This window comes from Somniosus microcephalus, chromosome 5 (assembly GCF_052327205.1).
Source record: "Somniosus microcephalus isolate GS21.2 chromosome 5, FLI_Smic_1.0, whole genome shotgun sequence".
Taxonomy (NCBI): domain Eukaryota; kingdom Metazoa; phylum Chordata; class Chondrichthyes; order Squaliformes; family Somniosidae; genus Somniosus; species Somniosus microcephalus.
The window spans coordinates 301,303,463-301,324,986 of record NC_140991.1 but is presented as its reverse complement, the minus strand read 5'-3'; the positions used below and the strand labels follow the sequence as shown (position 1 = coordinate 301,324,986).

The 21,524-nt window shown below is 44.7% G+C and overlaps 1 protein-coding gene across 2 annotated transcripts in view; it reads right to left on the bottom strand.

Annotated features, from left to right (window-relative positions):
* LOC147117864 (uncharacterized) overlaps nt 1-16,469 on the bottom strand; it is a 64,258-nt gene extending 47,789 nt beyond the window's left edge. Inside the window, exon 1 of one of the 2 annotated variants that reach the window (XM_085989247.1) lies at nt 16,238-16,469. The gene's annotated coding sequence lies outside the window, so the exon portion shown is untranslated. Of the gene's footprint in view, nt 1-15,218; nt 15,441-16,237 lie in introns of those variants that run through there. The other variant, XM_085989245.1, reaches the window with a different exon arrangement.
* Nucleotides 16,470-21,524: the final 5,055 nt, after the last annotated feature.

The following is a 21,524-nucleotide window of genomic DNA, read 5'->3' as shown; positions in this document are numbered from 1 at the left end:
GAGGAGTTCATTAACCAGAAATAGTGCAGTGAGACTGATAGAAAAGGTAAGGTTTTAAAATATAAAATACACCTTTAATTAAAGGACAAATTCTCACTCTTCATGAAATGAATGAATTTTGAGACAATAGAGAATAATGTACTTCCCAGTAAAATCAGACTTTGAGATGTCTAGCATGTTCGGACGTGTTCAAGGCAGGTTTTTGGTCAAGTGATCAGGTTAAAAATAAAAAAAAGTTGCGCAATCAATCTTGAGTTCCAGCAACAGACTGCATTTAAATGAGGGGGATGTTTTATTTTGCTGTTCCCATGGGCCAAAGATTTTATACAAAATACTTAACGTAGCAAAACATCCCAAGATACGAATTACTGAAGAAAACGCAATGGCCGGGATTTTACTGACCTCGGCGGGTCCGTAACGGGCGATGTCGGTGGCGGCTCACGGCCCCGCGGCTGGCTCCATCCCGCTCTGTGAAATGGCTTTCCGTTGATTGGGCTCGTTAAGCCCGCCCAGCGCGTTTCCTGGCCAATTAGCGGAAGCGGGTCTGGTGACGTCATTTCATGGCGCGTCATCAGCCGGTTTCCTTAAAGGGACCATGGCCACATTTGTCTTGACATTGGTGCTGTCAGTGTTCTACAGCAGTGAGGTGCTGCAAACACTGACAAGCACTGCACAGAGGCGCAGGGCTGCACCCAGGCTCTCCCATGACTCCCTCCCTGTGCTTATGGAGGGAGTCACAGCACGCAGGGAGGTCCTCTTCCCTTCCCATGGGCGGAAGAGACCGCCCCAGGAGATCAACACAGCCTGGTTGCACATTGCACAGGAGGGCACCAGCAGGGATGTGGTCAGGAGGACCAGGGTGCAGTGCCGCAAATGTTTCAATGATCTCAGTAGATCATGAAACGTTAGTACAAAGCCACTCAACCTCATCCTCCTGTGCCACTCATCACATCCCCATCACTCTGCCTTCCCTACCCAACTCCTGCATATCCTTACTCACACCAACTCACCTTGCACCTCCACCCATCCTTCTCTATCTAGGTTATCACTACCCCACCCCCCCCATCTCACTAGCCACCCCTCATCCTAATTCAATCATACCAACTAAGGACACACAAGGGTAGGCACTTGGGTGTTTTATGCAATTTTCATGTAAAGTTTCTGTTAATGTGGTGTCATTGAAACCATTATTTTCAACACTGTGTTTTGGACAGATTTGTGTGCACCTTTGGAAGTGGCTTAGTGAGTTGCAGTGAATGGTGAGACATAAGCATAGTGGCTAGCACTGTTGCCTCACAGCGCCAGGGACCCGGGTTCGAATCCGGCCTCGGGCGACTATCTGTGTGGAGTTTGCACATTCTCCCCGTGTTTGCGTGGGTTTCCTCCGGGTGCTCCGGTTTCCTCCCACAGTCCAAAGATGTGCGAGTTAGGTTGATTGGCTATGATAAATTGACCCTTAGTGTTAGGGGGATTAAATACGTGGGGTTACGGGGATGTGTTGGTGTAGGGGTTACGGGGATCGGGTGGGATATGTGTCGGTGCAGGCTCGATGGGCCAAAATGGCCTCTATCTGCACTGTGGGGTTTCTGTGATAACAGTACCCCCTTCAACGGTCATGAGTGTGAAAGAAATGGCTTGGGCATTGTAGGGATGCTTTATGGTGTTGGTGTGGGGTGGTGTCAACCTGGCGCAGCTGGTGTGTACAGCGTAAAGTGAAGTAAATCTGGCCATGGTGAGGCCATCCCTGGCCTCACGGGCAGCAATGTGGTCAGGTGCTTGTGTCCTGTGTAGCAATGTTGATTGCGGAGAAGGTTGGTGTTGTTGCTGGTGTTGGGGCTGATTGTGGTGGGATTCTGAGGACCAAGGTGAGAGAGTATAAAGGGCACCCATGTTGATGAAATAGATGGCGGGTGAAGTAGAGATGACAGAAGCGATCTGCCAATGGTGAGAGAGAGTTCTTCCAAAGAGGTGAGAGTGGATGGAGAGTGGAAAGTGGAAAGCCTGCAGAATATGTGCTGGAAATGACTGAGCAACAGCTTCTGCCTGAGGAAAGTGAATATCAGTCCGGTGGGATCTTTTACTGTACATTTGAAGCTGTCAAATAATCAGCTGGAGCAATGGCCACTGAACTCATGCCTGAGCTTGACAGCCGTGGTCTGCGCACAGCAGGGATCCCGTGGTCATGAAGTTAAAGACAAACCGTAAGTGAAGAAAGGCTGTTAAGCATCTGGCAACTAGATGCTAATCATTTTAATTAGGTCCCCCGCTGCTGCCAGTCGCGTCTGCTCAGTGTTGACAGACCCGACATTGGGAAAAGGCGTGTGGAGACAGATTCACAGCGGGGTCCCAACCCGCTGTCAAAAAAATCAAATTTCCCACCTGACCCGCCATCGATCCCGCCCGCTGACCCCCCAGGAAAATTCCGGCCAATGTATTTAATACCTTTTCTATGCACAAACAAAAATCTTACTGAGTTGCTGATTATTATATCAAATTAAATTTTAAAGAGTTTCATCATCAGTGATCTTTAGGAAAAAGTTACTTGAAATCATGAATTTAAACATTACAGCCCCAAAACTACATGTGGCTCGTTGCTACTGACTTGCTACATGTGCCTGCTGATCTACTACAATTCATAGTATAAATTCTGTAGCACCATAGTCCTACATCTATATAGTTCTTATATTTACCATAGTCATTGGCAAGTATGTTTTATGCAACTTTTCTCCTTCTCTCTGGACTTCCTGTGCCACACATCATATCCAGCCTAATGACATTCGATGCATCACCATCAACACCCTGGGGTCACCATTGACCAGAAACTTAACTGGACCAGCCACTGTGACAACAAGAGCTAGGTATTCTGCGGTGAGTGTCTCACCTCCTGACTCCACAAATCCTTTCCACCATCTACAAGGCACAAGTAAGGAATGTGATGGAATACTCTCCACTTGCCTGGATGAGTGCAGCTCCAATGACACTCAAGAAGCCCGACACCATCCAGGACAAAGCAGCCCACTTGATTGGCACCGCATCCACCACCTTAAACATTCACTCCCTCCACCACCGGCGTACCGTGGCTGCAGTGTGTACCATCTACAGGGTGCACTGCAGCAACTTGCCAAGGCTTCTTCAACAGCACCTCCAGGGTGGGTGCGGGGGAGGATGCGGGGGGAGCGAAAACGGCCAAAGTACCTGACAAGGCCGGGAACGCGGAAGTCCTGCCGAACTTATCGGCAGGGCCTCATTAACATTTTTTCGCTCCGTTTCCAGCCCAGCAGCCAGACAAATGGACAGGCTGGCCGGTGGGCAAGAGGGAGGGAAGACCAGTGACAGGAGGCCGCAGCCGGGGAGCCTTGAGGACGGTTCCTGGCAATCGGGAGGGGAGAGGCTGCGATCGGAGCCGGGTTGAAGCTTCCTCGAGGGGCTGAGGGGAACACTCCTGCACCACCTGGCCCACAAGGAGTGCTGGATAAGGCACTTATCTTGTGGAGCCGGCAGTTACCATCTCCCTTTCACTCACAGGTTACCCGACCCCTGGGAAACCCACGCAGCAGCAGTCAATTTCAAAATTGGGCTCCCAATTGCACTGTGGGAGCTCGGTATAAATATGTTAATGAAATGTCTCACCGCCCATTCCCCCACCCACCACCACATTTGCAGTTAGCACTTCTGGATTGCCCAACAGGAAGAGCATCTATGCAATGCTTGAAAACCCCGCCCAACCTTTCTCTTTTTCTCTCCAGGGCCCATGTGCCAATACACAATAAATGTAAATTGTGCGTGCTACAATTTACAAATTCTTCTCTCTTTTGAAGCGGCACAGTGTTGCCCTGCTCAGTTGGTAGCATTGCTGTCAGAATTCTGATCTTCAGTAAAATGAAATAAGTAGCATTAGTTAGTTAATGTTCCCGTTAAGCTGAGCGGTCAGGTCCCGCGCAGATCCCTCGGCGGCTTTCAAATGGAAAAACCGTTAAAGGGGTCGCGTACCCAAAAATAAATTAGAGGGAAGATTGGTATTGGTGTAGAATATTTTCTGTTTGCTAAGACAAGGTGCAGCTTGTGCAGCAACGAGTGACATTAAATTACTGCAAAGGTTTTTTTCCTCTCAGGTTATTGTGAATAAGATTCTGATGGCAGCTCATTGACATGCAAAAAGACGTTAAATTGGCTTTTTCATTTTCTATCAGCTAAAATGTCAATAACTTACTCGCCAACATAAAAGAAAAAGGAAGACTTGCATTTCTATAGCGACTTTCACGACCACCGGACGTCCCAAAGTGCTTTACAATCAATGAAGTATTTTTGAAGTGTAGTCACTCTTGTAATATAGGAAATGCGGCAGCCAATTTGCGCACAGCAAGCTCCCACAAACAGCAATGTGATAATGACCAGATAATCTGTTTTAGTGATGTTGATTGAGGGATAAATATTGGCCAGGACACCGGGGATAACTCCCCTGCTCTTCTTCAAAATAGTGCCATGGGATCTTTCACATCCACCTGAGAGAGCAGACAGGGCCTCGGTTTAACGGCTCATCCAAAAGACAGCACCTCTGACAGTGCAGCACTCCCTCAGTCGCTCAGCACTGCATTGGAGTGCCAGCCTAGATTTTTATACTCAAGTCTCTGGAATGAGACTATGATGCCACAACCTTCTGACTCAGAGGTGAGGGTGCTACCCACTGAGCCACAGCTGACACTCTTAACAACATACTCCTTTACAATACTGAAATCATGTTCCTTTCCTATGGGGGTAGTAACTTTTGCTTTGCTCTGGAAATGTTTGCTTGCTACGCTCTCCGCAATGCCCGTAGCTTTCTCCTACGTACCAAGCTTGCAAAACGGAGGCGAGGAAGAAGGGAAAGACTACGGGGGGGAAAATTTGGTGAGGCCCCCTTTGGGGCGCTAACTTCGCCGGGGTGCTACTTTTAGCACCCCGAAAAAGTTAGCGCCCCTGCGCCGTAAATTCAGTGGTAGCACCCGAAGCAGGAGGTGGGGCGCTACTGGAAGCCCTACCCCTCCTATCTGGGGCGCTACTAGTGAATATCATGGCGCTACGTGCAACTGCGCCGCGGTACTGCAGGCCTCCCTCCCCTGATTAAAGGGGAGGGGCCTAGCGCTGCATGCACCGGGGCCCTGCTGGACCACCGGGGAGCGGGGTGCCGGGAAAGCAGCCCAGCACTCAAGAGGAGCGCTGGGCTGACCAATCGCGGCCGGCACCCTGAATAAAAGAGCAGAAGGGGGCAGGTGCTGGCAGGCCGCCAGAAGAAAAAATGGCCGTCTGACACCTGCCCCTTTAAATACCACCGCCGCGGCTCCAAAAACGCCACCCTGACCCTGTCGGACATATCGGCCAGCGACAGGTCAGGGGGCACAGCTGAAGTTTGCGGGCGGGGCGGGGCACACGGCGATGACGGCATCACCAGAGGCGCAGTGCCGCGGGGCGCTACCGTCGCCGGTAACCTCCCGCTGAATTTTGCGGGAAGCATTAGCGGCGCCGTGGCCAGGCGCTAGGGGGCGCTAATGGGAGGCGCAAAGCAACTCAATTTTTCCCCTACAAGTTTTCCCATAAGGCGAATCGGGGAATGAAGTCCCAGGTGAAAGACATTATTTAGAGTGTTTGCTTCCGACTTACTAATGTCCTATTAAACCTAATATTTTGGATAGTGACCAAAATGACGTAAAGTTGATAACTGGTCAGTTCTAATCAATAAATATGGAGGAATATATGTACTGAGACTAGTTTTCTGGGATGAGAATTTAGGGTACATATGAAGCCAGAAAATCTAATGCTAACATTAATGATTAATGACCATGTTTATCAACGAGGTAATGAAAAAAGTCTTGCCTCAACAGATTTTAATGACAATTTTTGATTCCATGCCCAACTCCCTGATCGTGCTCGCTACAGAGCAAATAAAACACTTAGAACACTGCATAATTTAAAGAGTTGGTTATTAAAAACAGGAGCGTTGGTGCTACCTCACACAAGCAAAGGAATCACTTCATTCAACCTGGGACCACTTTTACAGAGAAACTCATACTCCTTTAAGTTTCAGAAAAGGATGCCATCCCCTCATTAAGCCAAAAGGAAATAAGGTACAAACTACATTTCTCCAGGACATAGCAAGTCTCTGATGAAGAGACCACAGCGGACAAGTGCATGTATTTTCCTTCAGCGAGCATTTTATTTTCAGAATCTACCCATGAATTATGTGTTTGTGATGATGGATCTGCTGGATAATAGAATGGTTTTCTTCTGAGCACCTGAGGTTAGTATGAAGGATTGTTCGGTCAGATTATCTTACATCTGAAATCCAGTTCGAGTGGCACTGCTCCAAATTCAGGAGTAGGTTCAGGTAAGTTTTACTTCATATTAGTGGCCGTTCCTGGATCTGTGGCCGTGTAACCGGGGTTCCTGCACCTGTTGCTATGCAACAGGGACACCTGGATCTCTGGCCGGCATTCCTGCACCTGTTGCCATGCAACAGGGACGCCTGGATCTGTGGCCGTGTACGGGGCTCTCGTACCTTTTACTATACCTCTCTGTAATCCGGACTTTTTGATAAACCGGCACCACACCGGTCCCGGATAAAAAAAAGTTTCCTGTATTGAGCCTGAATTACAATCTCCCACATAATACTGTATTGTGGTCATTTCTTTCCCCAATTCGTTTCCTCCATTGGAGACAAGTAAACCAAATTAATTTAGTCTCAAAACTTTGTTATGAGCATGACAGAAAGAGACAAATATTCCCAGTGAAGGTCAATCTTTATTAGGCATGAAATGCCTTTTGGGAGCAATGCTGATCTTCACTGCAACAATGTGGCAAGCAATGCTTAGTCCTTCAAATCTCCTTTCTTCCTTCACATTCTAATGACATGATCAGGGTGAAACTAGACTTGGGCGGGAGCGCAGAATGTGGCTAGCGAATCGGCAACTCATTTTTACACCCCGCCCGATTTTCTTTTCCATTAATCGGGCGGCCAATTCGCTACCTCCCATTTTGTATTACTGCCAAGACCAATTTCACCCCTGCTATTTAGTTTATCCACTTTGGAAGCAAGGCAGGCTAGGAATCAAACCCAAGACTTGCTGGCCCTATAGTCAGCACTCAAGCAACTGACTTTCTCAACCTCTGCAAAGACACCTGAAAGAAAGATCAGAGAGAGCCCATTCCACCACAATTGTTTTCTGAAAATTTGAGTGAGGGTTTCTTATATATGTTATAAATAAATTTACAGAAAATAAGAATTTACATTTCTAAAGAAATTCACAGGATAAAATCATTAAAGACAGCGGTCAACAAGAACATTTGTAAAGAAACTCAGGATGGGTAATAAAACCGTTTCCAGCACTATCACGTGTTTTTTTTTGTTCCTGGGATGTGGGCGTCGCCAGCAAGGCTGTCATTTATTGCCCATCCCTAGTTGCCCTTGAGAAGGTGGTGGTGAGCCACCTTCTTGAACTGCTGCAGTCCGTGTGGTGAAGGTACTCCCACAGTGCTGTTAGGGAAGGAGTTCCAGGATTTTGACCCAGCGACGATGAAGGAACGGCGATATACGTCCAAGTTATCGGGAACGGTAACATAGTGGTTATGTTACTGGACTAGTGATCCAGACTAATGATCTGGACTAATGATCCGGAGACGCAAATTCAAATCCCACCACGGCAGCTGGGGAATTTAAATTCAGTTAATTAAATAAATCTGGAATAAAAAGCTAGACCAGGAAACTATCGGATTGTCATAGAAACCCATTTGGTTCACTAATGTCCTTTAGGGAAGGAAATCTGCCATCCTTACCCGGTCTGGCCTATATGTGACTCCAGACCCACAGCAATGTGGTTGACTCTTAACTGCCCTCTGAAATGGCACAGTAAGCCACTCAGTTGTAAAAAAACTGCTGCAAAAAAACAAGAATAAAACCGGATGGGCCACCCGGCATCGAACTCGGCACCAGCTACAGACACGACAATGGCACACCCAGCCCAGTTGACCCTGCAAAGTCCTCCTCCTCACCAACATCTGGGGACTTGTGCCAAAATTGGGAGCGCTGTCCCACAGACTAGTCAAGCAACAGCCTGCTGCATTTGTCCTTTATAAATATTCAAATGTGTTGTCTCCTCATTTTAGGTATGTGGAATATTTAATTAACTGAACATAATTAAGCTACAGTTTATGGGAAAGATAGTAGGGTATTTAATCATAAGTATCCTTGCGGCTGGCATTGTGATTTCAACGTTCAAAGTTATTTGATTTTATGAAAATAATCTTGCGTGCCTTTGGGCTATATCATAATAATAAATAATAGATTTACTAAAAATATACTAAAGGTTCCTAAATAAACTGGAAAATGTGCAAGAGGAAAAGTGTCATTATTCCAAAAGTATCAGAACATGGAAATTCAATCATAACATTCTTTTTGTATTTAATAGGATTACTGGAGTATTAAATGGATCTGAGGATTACAGTTAGTATTTTATGCTACATACTAGTACAACATTGGGCTTCCATCCAATTTAATATATGGTTAGCTTGCAGAACTAACTAGCCACAAGCTGAGTTCTTGACAATTATCGCCTGATGTATGCAAAATGTACACAGTACTTTAAACCTTTCAGAATGTAATTTTTAACTTCATCAACATGAGAGGGATTTTCTGCTAATTTATGAATGACAAAATGGAATTGGGGAGCCTTCAATTTGTGAATAAACTAAATAAAAGTCAATCTTTATTAACTTTGGTGCAGAAACGATGTATTCCTTTTTGAACGGGACGCTTTAAGATGAGTTTAACTAAACAACATAAGTGGTAGATAATTAACTTTAGTAATACATTTGCAGGAGGGTGTTTACTACACTAAAATTAGCACTACTCCAAGTAGATATTGGAAAAAGCTGAAGGAATGGAGCAGTTTCAAACACGTAGACCAAAATGCCTTTGCACTAAGTGTTCATGGCAGGCTAATAACTTAGTGAGAAATGCAATTAGAATCCCATAGATCTCAGGAAGGAATGTTTCTTTTGTGCAATCCTTGACCTTTGGAATTTTTTTTTTGCAAATCTTGCAACAGCACAGAATAGGTAATTCTTTGAGATCGTATTTGTGATTTGGAGGCATGCCATTTGGCCATGTTTTAAATTCATGGATGCTAACATAGCTCAGAGATGTTCCTACCAGTTTGTTTTGCTGGCCATTTTTCGCCTTCTTTCAAACCTCACCAGGTTGACTGCTGACTGTCTGCTCCAAGAGTGCAATGTGTTCTCTTCATAATAGTCCACCTATTGAACTAACCAGTTAATTGCCCGTGGGGTACAGCCAGAGTAATTCAGCTAGCTGTAAAGGGAGTGCAATATTCAAAATCTTAAACAGAAAAGAAAAAAGACTTGCACTTTATATAGCGCCTTTCACAGCCATTGGACGTCCCAAAGTGCTTTACAGCCAATGAAGTACTTTTTGAAGTGTAGTCACTGTTGTAACATAGGACCGGTATTGTAACAAGTCAATTGTAGCCAATTGGTTTGCAATTTTTTATATATATTCCCAGTCATTCTTGTGTACATATTTCACCTGCAAAGCAGGTCAATTCGGAGCACCACTGATAACTACTTCTGAGGGAAGTTGTAATTCAAGCTATATCGGTTGAAAGACAGTAAAGAAAGGCAATAAGGTTATTTTTGAATTCCATACATATTACGGTTCATAATCTATTTTCCTGACAAATAGTCTAAACATGAAAAATTAACCTATTTTTCTTTTCACGGATGCTAATTGGGTCCTGACGAAAAGTCATCGAGCTGAAACGTTAACTCTGTTTCTCTCTCTCCACAGATGCTGCCTGACCTGCTGAGTGTTTCCAGCATTTTCAGTTTTCATTTCAGATTTCTTGCATCTGCAGTAGTTTGCATTTGCGAAGTGGGTCAGCTGATTATTTCCAGAATTTAATTTCAAATTTCCAGTATTTGTATTTTTTCTCCTGGTTAAATCTTGAAACTGCCAACTCCTAGTTGCATTAGCAAAAAAATGTTAAAACCATGGGTTCAGCAATGACCAAAACTTCCCTATACGGTCAATGGAAGCGTTGCAAAAAGGAAAGAGATTTATTTTCCTACTCATTGATTTATATGTTGGATGGCATAACAACAGGATTCAACTGAAGACAACTGTAACAAGGGTAAATGGCTCATGAATCTGACTGGAGTACCACTCTCAGCACTGTTAGATTTGGAAAAAACACATATTTGGAGTTATTAATTGGAAAGTCATGGATTTCCCATATGCTATGCTCCAGGAACCCTGATTCAACCAGTGATTGTTAATTACACATCTGAACTGCTATATACAAAGGGCCGAGCTCCTGGTAACAACACGGTCTAGAAGGTAGCTTGACAGGCAAAAGCACTGTGTGAAGTTTGCCTCTGGTATACTAGAAATTGATTCCGAACGCTAAGGTGCAGCTGCTCTGGTGTCTACCCATAAATATGGAGGTCTGATTTAAGCATTAGCAACTCATAAGGTGCTGCTCCGGAGTCCTGTGCAGCACTGACACAAAGCTGGGTGGGCGTGTGTGCTGTGAGGAGGATGCAGAGAAACTCCAGTATGATTTGGACAGGTTGGGTGATTGGGCAGATGCAGCATAATGTGGATAAATGCAAGGTTATCCACTTTGGTGGCAAAAACAGGAAGACAGATTATTATCTGAACGGCAATAGATTGGGAAAAGGGGAAGTGCAACGAGACCTGGGTGTCCTTGTACAACAGTTGCTGAAGGTAAGCATGCAGGTGCAGCAGGCGGTTAAGAAGGTAAATGATATGTTGGCCTTCATTGCGAGAGGATTCGAGTACAGGAACATGGATGTCTTGCTGCAGTTGTACAGGGCCTTGGTGAGACCACATCTTGAGTATTGTGTGCAGTTTTGGTCGCCTTATCTGAGGAAGGATGTTCTTGCCATGGAGGGAGTGCAGCGAAGATTCACCAGACTGATACCTGGGATGGCAGGAATGACATATGAAGAGAGATTGGGTCGATTAGGCTTCTATTCGCTAGAGTTTAGAAGAATGAGAGGGGATCGCATTGAAACTTATAAAATTCTAACAGGACTAGACAGACTAGATGCAGGAAGGATGTTCCCGATGGCGGGGGAGTCCAGAACCAGGGGTCACAGTCTAAGGATAAGGGGTAAGCCATTTAGGACTGAGATGAGGAGGAATTTCTTCAACCAGAGAGTGGTGAACCTGTGGAATTCTCTACCACAGAAGGCAGTTGAGGCCAACTTATTAAATATATTCAAGAAGGAGTTGGATATATTTCTTAAGGCTAAAGGGATCAAGGGATATGGGGAGAAAGCAGGGACAGGGAACTGAATTTGGATGATCAGCCATGATCTCATTAAATGGCAGAACAGGCTCGAGGGGCCGAATGGCCTACTCCTGCTCCTATCTTCTATGTTTCTATGACAGCCCAGCAACATCTCGCCATTGTTGGAGCCGATGGATTGATTTGAACCTACTAACTCGCAAACAGTTGAGATTAACAGCCGCAGCTCTTAGCCAAGACTGTAATGGTAGAGGCAGAATCTTGAGCACTGAAGGGAGACAAACACAGTGCATACTCTGTGTGCAGACCTTACAACTTGCTGAATTGATGGCATGATCCAAGGTTTTTTTTTTTTTTTTTTATAAAAAGAGATGCAGATAGGCAACTATGTTATACTGTTATGCTATACTTTATTGTGCTACGTTATACTCTTTGCTGCCGATGCCAATTGAGTTCCATGTACAGATGACAATGATGTAGACTTGGGAACATTTTTGCCATTCCTCTCTGCTACACCTGGTTCTGCGGAGTTCAGTCAGATGTTTCTTCATTACTTAATGCAAACCCAACCATTAGACATGGGTCATTGACTTTAGTTCTTGAGCACTGACATGAATCTTGTCATTCATGTGGAAATGACTTATGAAATGATACTGGGCGGCCTGCTGGTGGCGCTGTCCAGGGAGAGTATAAATACTCGGGCATGGGCCCAGCTTGCTCAGGACATTCTTTAACAGGAACTAGTGAAGGGCACAACTAGATCACCATGTTGAAAAACAGTTGATTAAAGCCTTGTTTAATACTCAAACCAAGTGCCTAGTAGTTTTCTTATGTCAAGCACTTGTAGTCTGCTTAATTTATGGCAACTTCTTATTTGCTGCTCAGAACCCTCTAATCCATCAGTAGTCATACAGCTCTGTTTTTTGGCTGATGAAAGTATGACTTTGTAGTGCCGTTGGTGTCTGCAGCAACATTTCTCATCTGTCACAATAGGCCATTGCCTATTTCTTGCTCACCTGATCCAAGTCAATTTGAAAGTCATGGTTAGAAGTGAGCGTTCACCCATAACCTATGGGTTCCACCCAATCAGAGCTTAAATGTGCCCTTTACAAGGAAAGTTAAATGCCATTACTGCAAAAATGTATTAAGCACTCCTCATTCAATGTGAAGCTCTTTAAGCAGCCAGATTCGTACTACAGATTTAAGAAATGTTCTTTAATGTTATGAAGTTTAATTAGCAACAAATTAAAAGGGCCATCGGCCCATACTGGAGTGTTCAGAAAGGCTCAGTTCCTGCAATCGCCAGGATCTGCCCAGTCTGGAAATGTTTGCACAAAACCTGGCATCATGCTGCCTCTCTGCTGCAGAACCACAAACTTTTGCAATGTTTTCAAATTTCTAAATGTTGTCTCTTACTCCAAACTGCAATAAAAATAATTTGAGGTGCTGGTCATCATGAGGTAAGATGCTGATTATTCAGTTTCTGTATAGATGGAGAATACAAAGGATAATATATCATGCAAAGCATGCATCGAAACCATATATAAACAAATATTATTGAAAACTGCATTGGCTGCTACATCATTATGTAGTCCACAACATGATATAATTGTCACGGAAGAACAGCAGAGTTTCTTAGGAGAATTTAGCCAAGGGATTCTTTGTTTATTTCCAGACATTCTTTTTCTCTAACACCGCAAGGTTGGAGGAGGAAGAAACTGAGAATCAGACTGTGTGAGCTACCCGCCATTTTAATGAAAGTAGGACTGAATGCTTGCGTTTGTAAAAGGAGCATCATCGCAAAGTTTGCTTTTTGTTTTGTGAAATAATGGCATCATTTGCATTGCAAAGATACCGTATCAGCACCGAAGCATAACATTGCAGATCATATTGAATACAGTCATTGTATTCACCTTCCCTCTGCAAAGCAGCAATGAATGCCTGTTAAATCACAACATTTTTTAATGAAGACCCATGTTTCCAAGGCTATAACCAGTTGCAATCTGCCTAGAAAATGGTTAGTTAACTTGCGCCTAGCCTTAAATTGATTTGTGGATAATAGAATGTCTCACTCTGATAAGTTACATGCTTACAGGTGAAGGTAGAGGAAGAAACACACGACAGGGTAACTTCCTCCATCTCCAGAGCCTTTTTTTTTTCCAGTCTAGCCATATCTGCATCACCAAAATCGAAGAAACACATTTTGGGGCTGAATATTGTTGCTTTAATATTCTCTCCACACATAGATCTGTAATCAACAGCTTAAAAAAATAGCACAGTAACAAGTGAGCATTGATTCAAAATGGTTTCAAACAGTTGTTGCATTTGCAATACATTTACAGCCAAGCCTCTCCCTGATACACCCTGGAATTCTCAGTTGGTGCCAGACTACATCTCCAGGCTTGTCTATGCTGAAGTCTTGTGGTTTCGACATTTTTTCCCCTCTCTCTTGATCATTCTTGCAGGCTTTTTTTTTTGCTCATTAAAGAAAATAGATCACAGATAAACGTTTATAGAATTAGGAGAGAAGCAAAAAAAAAATAGAAACCACAAGATCACAAGGGTGTAGATAAATGATGTGTCGTCTCATACATAGGTGGGAGTTGTGGAATTGAACCAGGTTAAGGAGCCCTATTGTTCTACTGACTGGACAGAGATGACAGAATGATTTATGGAGATGTCTTCCTTCCCCACCCTGCAGTGGAGCGCATGCGTCAGGGGAAACAAAGGAAATAAATTGCTATATACATTAAATCCACCGCAGTCTCTATGAGAATCGCTGGGCCAATTTATGCTGGGAAATCTATTCCGTTGAAATTGTGCTTTAGGTTGCAAAATCTAAAAAAAAATCCTAAATCTCAAACATTTGGACAATAATACACATGTGCAGAATGTATGATAATTTCATTACAATGTGCATTTACAGATGATCTGTGCACTCTCCCCCCACCCGGGTGGGCATCAAGCCAATGCATCGGTATAACGTTTCCAGATGTGCTCGACCTAAAAGATGCTAATCATTTACAGTGAATTCCTTCATAACAGTCATAAAAGTCATAAAACCACCGGCTTCATCGATGCAGTAAAATTATTTCCTCAGTAAGTCTCTTGCCCAGCGACTGATCGCCATTGCAACTATGCTATCTATTCTCTGTATTCGCAGAGACTAAAACTGCATTCCACATGATTTGGGTAACCTGGGATAATGGCACTTTATAATTCTATAAAATACAAACGGGTTCAGATGTTGCGGGATGGGGTGGGGTGGGGTGGGGGTGGGAGGGGGTCAGCTTCTGTTAAATAGACGGCTCGGTCAATTTCATACGGTGGAAATCGACTAGCTAGGAAATTGATCAGTTTCTATGATCCGCGGAACTGCCGCCCCCGCCGCGGCTCGATCTGTCTGGCTAATAAAACACAGACACCGACAGTGTGTCCCTCGTATTGGCGGCGACAGGTTGGTCAAGTCAGTTCAATGGACAAGACTTGATTCGCAAACCCACCCGCCCCACACACCCTTTCCAGATCATTTCACGCCACCTTCCTAAAAGCACCCTCTAAAAATAGAGCAGCTAACTGTGGTCTATATATTTTTTTTTTTTAAAGTGACACCTATTCCATTCACACAGCGCAGCCACAGTCCTTTAAAAACGCACACACACCCCAACTCCCCCTCTCAACACACTAGTCGAGAAGGAAGAAGTGCGGCCAATTAATTTCAAGTCGCCTCTTTGTTGTCAGAATGCACGGCTTCCCCTCCCGATTTGCCCACTCCCCTCCCCAGCAGCGGACCAACAGAGCAACAAAAAAAATCCTTTTCGAGGTGCTTAGGTTTCTAGACAGAGAGGAGTGGAGGGAGAAGGGGGGGGGGATAGTAGCACCAGGTCGGTCTCTTACCGTTATTCCGATCGCCTTCTTGTTTGAATCCCCGCTGGCCGAGCTTATGCTGGACTGGGTTGCACTGCCTGTGTGTGTCTGACCTGCTTCAGTCGCGGCGAGTGTGTGGAGGGGAGGAGGAGGGGGGAGATTTACGCCAAGCTGTTGTGCTGCTGCTGCATCTCGCCGGAGAGTGTGGGCAGGAGCCGAGCGAAAAAAAAAAACCTCAGCCCATTTGTAAAATATGACTCTTGAGATGGCGCTGTGAGCACAATTGGACACTGGGATTGGCATCACGTGTTCTTTCAGCACTTCCAAAAATCCCAATTGAAAAAGCAGCAGCCAGCTTTGAAGTATATTCTGATAAATCATTTAATTACAAAAAAAAAGAAATTGGCACGCTCCGACAAACGCCTCCCTTTTTAAAAAAGTTTTAATTTTTTTTTTGCAAATGCACACACCCCTTGCTGAAATTTTAGCTCAATCCCTGAAATGTTAATGTTACTTAAGTAAGTCCCGTGTAATTAATTTTCCGAGCGAGCACTGCCCGTGGGCTATATCGAGATGTGTTTGGCGTTGCGAGGACCATTCTTTAAAATTGCATGTTTAACCGCTTGAACTGCGGGCAGCATGATGTCCAGAGGGTAGAAGGGAAAATGGAACCAGGCTAATAAATGGATCTTTTTATTCCCCCCCAGGCTAATAAATGGATCTTTTTATTCCCCCCCATTAACTTGCCGAGGTATTCTTTGCTGTTTATCAGAGCAACAATTCTTGTTAAATATTGGACTTTGGTTAAAACTAAAGGGTGCTTGCTGAAGTTCTTTGGCGCCCTCTGCAATGTTTGCTGATAATCGCCGCACTGTCACTCTGCAAAAAACACTACCTGAGAATGCAATATAGAACCAGTGCAATACAGCTTTAAACGGTTTAAGAGGCGAGTCGTTCGATTCTCGTCTCCTTTTATATTCGAGAGGCTAAACAAAATAAAACCTTTTCACTGTTAAACCTTCCATAAAAAGTTTTTTTTTTAAACTTACCAGGGTCCGATGGATCTCGGATACTCAGTGACTAATGAGCTTGTGATTAAAAAAAACAATTTCACAATCAGGTCGAAGTTTGGCTTTAGGCAGAGAGGGGTTAAACGCGTTTCTTAGTTCCAGGGCCGGCTTTCGCTGTGAGTGCATCGCTTGCTGCCCGACGTGTGTGTCACTGATGGCTCGTCTGTCCAATACTGCCGTTCCTGCGGCTGTTCAGGGACCCTGCCATGTTTCAATTGGAGAGAACTGTACCGAGTCGGCTGCCAAGCAACCAGTGCGTGTGAACTGAATGTCGATCAACCCCCGTCTCCCTGGAAACACCGCACTTTCTCTTGTCCGCCGTGCACTGGGGTCTAAAATGTGGTGATCTACATTGAAACCCCACACATGCACAGAAATGCCATACCCGGGACTTTGGATGTTAACGCTGGCTAAACAGCATCATAATCAAAGCTCTTTCTATAGCATAGAACCAGACCCAACGACAAGCAATTCTGAAATCGTCATAGAGTCATAACGGCACAGAAGGAGGCCATTCGGCCCATCGAGTCCCTGCCAGCTCTCTGTTCCAGTCAGTCAGCCCCATTCCCCCACTCTATCCCGGTAGCCCTGCAAGTTTATTTCCCTCAAGTCCCTATCCAGTCTCCCCTTGAAAACATTAAGTGTGCCCGCTTCCACCACTTCCGTCAGCAGCGAGTTCCAGGTCCTCACCACTCGCTGCGTAAAAAAGGTTTATCCTCACATCCCCCCGTATCTCTTGCCCAAAACCTTAAATCTACGAGGAACATATTACATATTATCTTTTGTTTCTTAACTTGCCCCATTACCATCTCCCTTTGCCTTGCACCATCTCTTAATGTCTTTTAATCTCTCCTGCCCTCCATCCTATCACAGACCTTCCCTTTTGTTCTTTCCTCCCCCCCTTACCCTGCCCCTGCACTTGCTTAAAAACCTGTTACACCTCTAACTTTTTCCAGTTCTGACGAAGGGTCATCGACCTGAAACGTTAACTCTTTCCCTCTCCACAGATGCTGTCTGACATGCTGAGTATTGCCAGCATTTTCTGTTTTTATATTATATCTTACTATGAATTTGCTTTTTTTTAAAAACGAAGTTTTGAAAAGTTAAATGTGAACACTCGTGTCCGCAAGCCAATTGCAGATCATTTCAGTTTTACTGCTGCCATTAACATTACATGAATTCTTCTTCTCCTTCTTAGGCAGTCCCTCGGAACCGAGGATGACTTGCTTCCACACTAAAAATGAGTTCACAGGTGACTGATGAGTCCAATGCGGGACCTACAGTCTCTGTCACAGGTGGGGCAGACGGTGGTTGAAGGGGCAGGTGGGTGGGGTGCTTGGGTTGACGTATGCTCCTTGCGCTGCCTGCGCTTGGCTTCCTCTTGCTCCCGGCGAAGAGACTCGAGGTGTTCGGCGCCTTCGCGGATGCTTCTCCTCCACTTTGTGCGGTCTTGGGCCAGGGATTCCCAGGTGTCGGTGGGGATGTTGCACTTTTTCAAGGAGGCTTTGAGGGTGTCCTTGAAGCATTTCCTCTGCCCACCTGGGGCTCTCTTGCCGTGCCGGAGCTCCGAGTAGAGCGCTTGTTTTGGGAGTCTCGTATCGGGCATACAATGTTTTATTCAACCATATAAAAAGAAAATCCCTGTTCAGACAGCCCAAATTTCAAGCTTTCCCATATTAATGATGCTATATTTGTCCCTAATAGGATAGCTTACACATCTCCATATTTTTGGTTGTCTAACACGTATTGATTTGTCAACGCACATCTCAGCATTGCCCAAAAGCCAAGATACATGTCTTTCTTTTTCTCAATAGAATAGCCTATATTCGATGTTGTGCAAAATCGGCAAAGAGAAGATTGCGAATTCCAAACGTTACTTCTTTCAGGAAATCTAAAGAGCCCCAACAATCCCAAAACTGTGTGTGCCATTTAGATTCACTAACTTGTCCCACGTTGCAGTAATCCACCTTTAGCATCACATTTAAAAGTAAAATCATTCCTGATGACAGATTTCTGCCCTCACTTCATCACCTTTGGCCGTTGCCTGTTAACTGTCAGGAAAGTTAACCTCTTGCACTACCATATTTTTCATTAGTGCAAAAGCCCTTCAGCTTTGGATGGACTCAATAAAAACATAAGATGTAAGAGCAGGAGTCGGCCATACTGCCCCTCGAGCCTGCTCCCCCATTCAATAAGATCATGGCTGATCTTTGACCTCAACTCCACTTTCCCGCCCAAACCCCATATCCCTTGATTCCCCTATGGTGTATGTGCCTTTAAGAGCCCCAGGTGTGCGTAATACCGGTAATTGCCACTTGGGCTATATAAGCCTGTGTATTGTGTATATCCTTTAGAAACCCCCCCTAGACTTGCTTAGTAAATACCGATGAACCAACTCCTGTCTTCAGTGTCTTTATCTACACACGGACACTACACTGGCGACGAAGTGGAAACGGACTTACCTGCAATTCGGCAGCACCTCAAGGACATCGATTCCTCCAGCGTCCAGAAGACTCAAGGAAGTAAGAGAAACTGTGGTTTCACCAGCTGGCCAAGCTGGTGACAGGTACTGCGCTAATCCTTCCTGGGCGTCAGGCTGGTGCTCCAGCGGCGGGGTCTACAGCTGAGACAGGCAGCGAAATCGGAGGCAAGCAATAACGGACTGGGAGGGTGCACTCGAGAGACGGCCAGCGCGGCAAGCAGGTCAGCATTTAGACCTCCGTCAGGAACGAGTCTCCAACAGTGAATAAACGGAAACCACAGTAAAACAGCGTTGTTATTGGTAGCAGCGGCGGGAAAGCGCCATATCGTTGCTACAGAGAGAGAAAAAAAGCGCGGGAAGCGCCATATCTTTTCTGAAATGCCTAAATCTGGTAATATTGAGGCTTTTGATGGCGAAATAGAAGATTGGACCACATACGTGGAAAGAGTAGAGGTTTATTGCACTGCAAATGGAATAACAGATGAAAAAAAAGCTTCAGTACTTCTGAACTTAATGGGTGCGAAGACATACGGGCTGTTACGAAATTTAATCACTCCAGCCAAACCAAAGGACAAGACTTTTAAAGAAATTGTTGATACCCTGCAGGAGCATTTAAACCCAACACCGCTGCTGATAGCGGAACGATTCAAGTTCTTCAAGAGAAATCAACACAAGAATGAAAGTAACGCTGATTACCTAACCGAATTAAGAAAGCTATCAAAGTACTGCCAATTCGGAGCAGGACTATCGGATTATCTTCGAGACAAATTTGTTTGCGGTCTCTTAAGTGAAGGAACACAAAAAAGACTGCTTTCTGAAAAAGATTTAACATTGGACAAAGCTTTCAGTATGGCTGTATCATACGAAGCAGCAGCAAAAGGAGCTGCAGAGATACAACAAGAGACACAGGACTTCGGCACCCATAAAATGACACAGGAGTTCGGAAGATGTTATCGCTGCGGCAGATCCACCCATAACCAGAGGGACTGCTGGTTCAAGGGCAAAGCATGCAGGCAATGTGGTAAGATTGGACACATTGCACGGGTATGCCAATCTGGACAAAATAAATCCACTGACAGAAAACAAAAAATCAATAAAGAAAAGTACAGGAAGGTACAAATGATGACGGACAATAGCTCCGAAGACCAGAATAGCGATAGCAACTCCGGAAACAAGAGACTAAGCTGTCTCAAATTACATAATGTACTTGCCAAAGAGGATTACCAAACCATTTGGGTTACCCTCACAATAGCAGGGTCCCCAGTTAAAATGGAGCTAGATACAGGATCAGCTCTAACCGTAAAAAATCGACGAGATTACGAGAGGCTATTTTCGCATATACCTCTAAAAGACACATCCATTATCTTAAAAACATATACGGGGCAGAAAGTCTACCCCAAAGGAAAAATAAGGGTGCCTGTGATATACAACGGCAAAGAAATACAAAAGTTGTATTTATACATTCTACAAGATGGTGGTCCACCGTTGTTGGGACGTGAATGGATAAGGAAGATACGTTTAGACTGGCACTCCATTCAGGCACTGACGGTGACCAGTAAGGAAAAAAACAATGATGACATCATACCTGAACGATTAAAAGACATCTTGGCCAACGCCAAAGAAGTGTTTCAAGAGAAACTAGGAACCTTGAAAGGCATCACCGCCTCAATAAAAGTGGAAGATACAGCAATTCCAAAAATTTTTAAGGCAAGACCGGTGCCATACGCAATACGTCCGGCAGTCGAGGCAGAGCTGAAGAATTTGGAAAAGGCAGGCGTATTATCCAAAATAGATTGGAGCGAATGGGCAACACCCATCGTTCCAGTCATGAAAAAAACATTGAAAAATAACTCTGAGGAACAGAAAAAAATTCGCATCTGTGGGGACTTTAAGGTGACTGTAAACCCGGTCCTTCACACGGTACAGTATCCTCTTCCGAGGATAGAAGATATTTTCGCCTCACTATCCGGAGGGAAACGTTTCACAAAAATTGACTTGGCACAGGCATATCTACAGATGGAGGTTGAGGAGACCTCTAAAAAGTATCTCACAATAAACACACACAAAGGCCTGTACCAGTACAATCGACTGGTTTTTGGAATAGCATCAGCTCCAGCTATCTGGCAAAGAGCTATGGAGCAAGTCCTGCAAGGGATTCCGGGGACTCAATGCTACCTAGACAACATCCTTATAACAGGAGAAAACGACAACGAGCACCTTGCCAATTTGGAGCAGGTGCTCACTAGGCTGAAAGAACGGGGCCTACGAGCAAATCGCCCCAAGTGCGAATTTTTCCAAAATCAGATATCATATTGTGGCCACATAATTAATAAGGAAGGGTTGCATAAGTCACCTGAAAAAATTGAAGCAGTTATAAAAGCCCCAGCACCTGAAAACGTTTCACAATTAAGGTCATTCCTGGGATTAATAAATTACTATCATAAATTTTTACCGAACTTATCAACTATTCTACACCCTCTTAATGATCTTCTACAGACAGGAGTGATTTGGAAATGGAACGAAGACTGTAAACGTGCCTTCCATAAATGTAAAGACTTAATCACATCCGAGAAAATTTTGGCTCATTACAACCCATCACTACCAATCAGACTGGCATGTGATGCATCCCCTTACGGCATAGGAGCGGTATTGTCCCATAGATTCCCTGATGGCTCGGAACGGCCGATAGCTTTTGCGTCACGCTCATTGAACTCAGCTGAGCGTAGCTATGCCCAGATAGACAGGGAAGCACTCAGCCTGGTATGGGGAGTGAAGAAATTCAAC